Genomic DNA, 5,331 nt, shown 5'->3' with positions numbered 1-5,331 from the left:
AATTTGTGGGAAAAAAATAGGCAAGAATATATGATATGCATATATGATCAAAAAAGAAAAAAAAAGAAAAAAAGATTTATAAAAAATGGTCAGCTGAAGTGATTGTGAAGTGGGAATTAATACAAAATGAACATGCACAAAACTACACGTACAAAAATGTATTCGTATTATGATTTATTCTTATCAAAGAAGTGAGTGACACTTCAAACTGCACAAATGGTTTGTGTTATTTAAAACAGAATAGGAAGCAGTCACGTGGTTGTGTGCGAAAACGAAGCATCGGACGTGACAGATCACGTGGTTTTGGCAAAATGAATCAAGCTCCGGTACAGTGAACGTCACATCACTATGGCGCAGCGCTGCGCGACAAATCCCCGACCGTAAACTCAAAGTCTCTTTCAGACTTTTAAGGGTATTCTATAGTCTTTGGTAAACTGCTGACTCATTCTATTTATGACTTACTGACACAAAGTTCAAATGATCACTCGCTTCGATTGTTATCACTCGATTGAATGGGCTTTATCAGAGGTTATCAGTTCATCGATATGGGCCAGAAGAGGGCTGCTGCGCCTACTGGTGGGTCTACTTTTCTCCCACCGTATCCGTAGTTTTACTGTGATGTTTGTAGTTAAAGCACAGTAACAACAATACTTACCATGTTTTTACCACAGTAACTGTTTTTACAGTATACTATTTGTAAAGCACAGTAACCACAACACTTTCCATGCCTTTAATATGTTTTTGTGAAGTAATTGTAATTCAATATTTTTTTCTGTCTTGCAGTTATGTCAGATCACATCTCCAGCAGCTCTTTTAAGAAGCCATCTCTTGTAAAGGTTCTCCCCCCTCTCTCTCTCAGCTTTTCCTTTCCTATTTTTCCACACTGTAATCAGTAATTCATTTACACATATTTTGCTCTCTCTCTTTCTGTGGTTCATCATGGCATATTTTTTAAAAGATAGCATCAAATTTTGACCAATTCTTTCAGAAAGCTGCTGTAATTAACAGGGAACTTGAACTCGAAGCTCTCAATGCTGATCTTGAAGAAGCTGCCAAGGAGGCTGAACAAGCCCTTCAAAGGTTCAGCCCTTCACAGGTTTTGTTGAACACTTTTAATAATAACTGATTTGCTTTAATGAACACATCTTTATATTATGTGTTGATAATATCTTTCCTTATAGTCCTTCCTCTCAAATATTTTGCTCACAGATCAATTTTAACACACTGTCTCAACATGTATGTATTTCTCTTCGTTTCAGCTGAGAGGGAAGACCAAAGGAAGGCCTGTCATGGGATTTGAATGTGGCTGTATTGTGCGTTTACGGGGAAGACCAAAAGCTGCAAAGGCAAACATTTCCAATGGTATGTCTGTGTTGGTCTGAGCACCTTGACTATTTGTGCAGGATTTGATGTTTCTTTAACTTTGGTTTACATACCCCACGGCCCCGTCAAGAAGAACCCTCAACAAAGTGTCATGTTGAAGTAATAATAATTCATACAATTTACTAAATCAGAAATTTCATATGATATTGTACAAACGTACTCATACAAAATTCTACGACTTTTACTCCTACTGCTGTCATTGGCTCTCATGCAGATTGTGCCCATTGTAAGTAGTCAGAGTGTTTATATCATAAAGTTTATATTAAGTCCATTGTATTCTTTATTAACCTTTACAAATTGGCGCCGTCTCTTCCTGTTCTAACAGTACATGATATCTGTCTACACCCACACCTGATTTTTTTACTGAACACATCTGTCTAAGGAGCAAGAGTCTGGAAATGCTAGTTTAACTTCTCATGTGACAAATCAGATCTTCAATTAATTTGGCCAAATCAGATCACTTAAAGCTGTTCACACCAAGAACAAGAAATTTAATGGTAAATATTTTAGCATCCACACCAACAGATGATAATGGTCTGTTTACTGTTATACACGCTGCAGTTACAGTATGTTGTTGTCTGCTATTTTTTGTTGTCGATGTTTTTATTGTTCATCAGCTTGAAAAAGTTGTCCTGGAAGATATTCCAACGGTATTGTTCCTCTATGTCATTAAATGTTAAATAGCTGTGGTGTGGACTCATCCTTGGTGTGAAGAAGCCTTTAAATTGCTTACAACAATACCGGCAGCATGTAATCATATTTAAAATAATTAATATTAATATAGCTTGCTATTGAAGAATAGCAATAGCATTTTCTCTTTCCTCTCATTCTGTTAAACTTACACACAAAAAATTGCCTTTCTCTGCCTATTTATCTTCATCTTATTCCTTTACTCCCTCACTCACTTACACATTTTTTTATGCTCTGTTGTAAGGTAGAAACTGAGAGTTTGCATGATTGCCTTTTCTGAGACTCTGAATCTGATGTATACAGATGAACTCAGGAGCCTGCTAGAGTTGCCAGGGAACTTGAGCTTGAACTTTACTATTATAACTGCTTAATTTATGTATAAAGAACAATAATTAAACATGGAGTCAATAGATATTTTCTTGTTTTACAGCTGAAGACCAAAAACGCAAAGAAAATCAGTCACAGCAAGCCGGTCAAACCAGTCCTGATGAATAAAGCATGAACATGGCCTTCTTGTGCCCAAACAGAAAAGACAGAGCTGGAAAGTTGCACATTTCCATTGGTATGTCTGTATTCAATGTAGGTATGTGTGGTACAGCATTGATGTTGATCTCTCAAAAGACAGCAGTTATAGTTACTTCAAGGCAGCAGTTATAGTTTTTGACACATACATCTTTTTATAGCTCCTAGAATGAGCAAATCAACTGTGCCATCAACTTTGGAATTTGGGCAGGAAATGACTAAATACGGTGAGTACTGACACCTGCACCTGAATTCACCAAAACTATTTCTCTAGAGTTATTGTTGACTTATTGTTTTTTCTGTTTGTTTGAAGGAGGATGAAGCCAGTTGATGAATATATCACTTCAATGGCCACCAAGTGCAGCAGTGCTGCCAGAACCCATCAGGTATCTGCTGTGAAGACTGCATTCACAAACAGCTCTACTGTGACAGCTCAGATGTTACGGCCCATAAAAGTAAACTTCACAACTGAACAACTGCAAGATAGTGGTGGAGGGATTCTTTTGGCCCATACCTCCAACAAACTCCAACAAGAATTAATGGTAAGTCCAGTGCAACAATTATAAATAAAAATACTATATATTGTTTATTAATTTACCACACCCTAAACACGTTTTGTCCCTCCAGGACATCTACACCAGGTGGTGTGTGAGGAAAGCATGGAGGACCATCAGAGACTCCAGCCACCCGAGCCATGCTCTCACCGTTACCACCAGGCAGATGTGATCGCAGAACCTTCACCAGCAGACTGCAAGACAAGTTCTTTCCACAGGCAATCAGACTGAACTAAACTTGTACCATTAACACCACACACAACACACCAACCTCTTATGTACTGCACTCTATCACTTACACTGACTGGACTCTGACTCACTATTATTCTGCACCCTGACATTGTTTGCACTAATTCATACCGTACTGCACTGCAAAGGTATATGTGTACTGTGATTATCGTGTTTAATCACAATAATCAGTTGTGTTATTGTTTTAATTTCATGCTCTCTGTATAGTATAATATTTACCATATGTTGTTCTCTACCTGTATTGAGTCCCTTACACATATGCGTTGCATATATATTCAATACTTGTCATCCATAATGTCATGCAGCAGTTTGCACAAAAGACTTTCACCATCTGTACACTTGCGTTCATGGTATTGTGACAATAAAGTGATTTGATCTGAATTGGTCACATGTCTTTTGTTCATCAGTTGTACTGTAGGGTGCTGGATAACAACTGAAAATTGTTTGTGACATTATGATAGGGACATGGTAATTTTTGACACAGAGATACTAATTAGGTCTTTTATAGTGATTATTTGCACTGCAAATAATTGCATGGTTTTTGCACCATAAACCACACACTGTCTGTACCTTGTCTTACTGAATGACACATTGGCATTGTGTGATTGTACAATAAGGTGTCACAGTATGTATTGGCTTTTTAAATTGGTGTCTTTGTTTACTGTCAACACTGTATTCTTATTCCTGATACAATGAAATAAATGGAGCCCATTCCAAATAGGCACTGATGTGTATTTTTTAGGGTCTATTCTTATTCTAAGATAATTATGACTTGCAACTTACATATTGGCAAGTTTTTGAAAAGACAATCTAAAAAATGTGACAGCACAATTTGTTGTGATATTGAGAATAGATATGTGTATGGACAACTACTTATGCTATGTTAATTAAATAATGCTGGACAGAGTTTTCAAACATATATGGAAAGGTGGTATAAAGGTGTTTAAAAAAGTGCTCTTAGTAAAATACTAAATTTCAGCCTGCCTCTTAAATATGTCATAAATGTTTGCACAATTAACATGTTTAGATATGCCTTTGTTCAAAAAAGATGGTATTTTCTCCCATTTTATTATTAAACATTTTAAACAACATTACCCATAAGCCTCTGCCATTCAAACGCAAAAAACATGGCGCTGGTATTTGTAGTTTAATGAAGTTATGCTCAGGGTTAGGGTTACGATCTTGGTAAAGTGGTAATATCTCACAACATAACAACACTGCATTGTTAACTGAAGGTATTACGTCAGTAATAATAACAGCAAAACGTACTTTGAAACATTTAATTTGGGTTAAAAGATAGTCCAATCACAGCGACATCTGCGAGTGCCAAGAGAACTTCTAAGCCAATGGCAACTTACTTGTCCATATATGGTCATCTATGACAGGATCTTCCGGGTTCTTATGGTGAATGGACAGATGAGATTTATTTGTCTCCACTCAATATAAAACTGCGACAACAGATTGCATCATGTAGTTAACCTGATGCAGCAATAAATTTGTTGATTACAGTGTTTTTATTTTTTCAAACAAGGGTGTAATGGTTCCCATTGCATACATTGTTTGCACTAATATTAATTAATGTACAATATTTAAACTCAAAAGTGTGCATATACTGTACTGTGCGGAAAAAAAAAGTCAAAATGTTTAATTTGCTTACAAAAAAACAAAACAAAAAACACCTGATATATATTCAAATGCAGTATTTTTCTAATATAAAATTTTGCTTCTGTAACATTTATAATGTATTTATAGTGCATTAAATGTATACAATTAATTACTTTTATGTTTCCTGGAAATGGATCGTACAAACTTGCCATTCTTAGCTCTGCCAGTTGACTACATGAATAAAAAATAAAAAATAAAAAACACACATTATGAATTTCCCAATGTTTATTGATATGTCAAACTTTTCCAAGACATAGTGCCCAGAACA

The 5,331-nt window shown here is 35.9% G+C and overlaps 1 long non-coding RNA gene across 6 annotated transcripts; it reads left to right on the top strand.

Annotated features, from left to right (window-relative positions):
* Window positions 1-336: 336 nt before the first annotated feature.
* On the top strand, window positions 337-4,102 carry LOC131545969 (uncharacterized). Of its 6 annotated transcripts, none has more exons than XR_009272549.1 (8): window positions 337-576; window positions 784-836; window positions 989-1,080; window positions 1,260-1,362; window positions 2,504-2,635; window positions 2,757-2,822; window positions 2,909-3,137; window positions 3,223-4,102. It is a non-coding gene; the product is annotated as an uncharacterized LOC131545969 (long non-coding RNA). The 6 variants fall into 6 exon arrangements; XR_009272547.1 differs by having other exon boundaries at window positions 989-1,096; XR_009272546.1 differs by having other exon boundaries at window positions 784-1,080.
* The last annotated feature ends 1,229 nt before the right edge of the window (window positions 4,103-5,331 follow it).

The sequence above is a fragment of the Onychostoma macrolepis genome, chromosome 08 (genome assembly GCF_012432095.1).
Source record: "Onychostoma macrolepis isolate SWU-2019 chromosome 08, ASM1243209v1, whole genome shotgun sequence".
Classification (NCBI taxonomy): Eukaryota; Metazoa; Chordata; class Actinopteri; order Cypriniformes; family Cyprinidae; genus Onychostoma; species Onychostoma macrolepis.
Note: the sequence above shows the minus strand (reverse complement) of the source record. Positions and strands in the feature narration are given on the sequence as shown.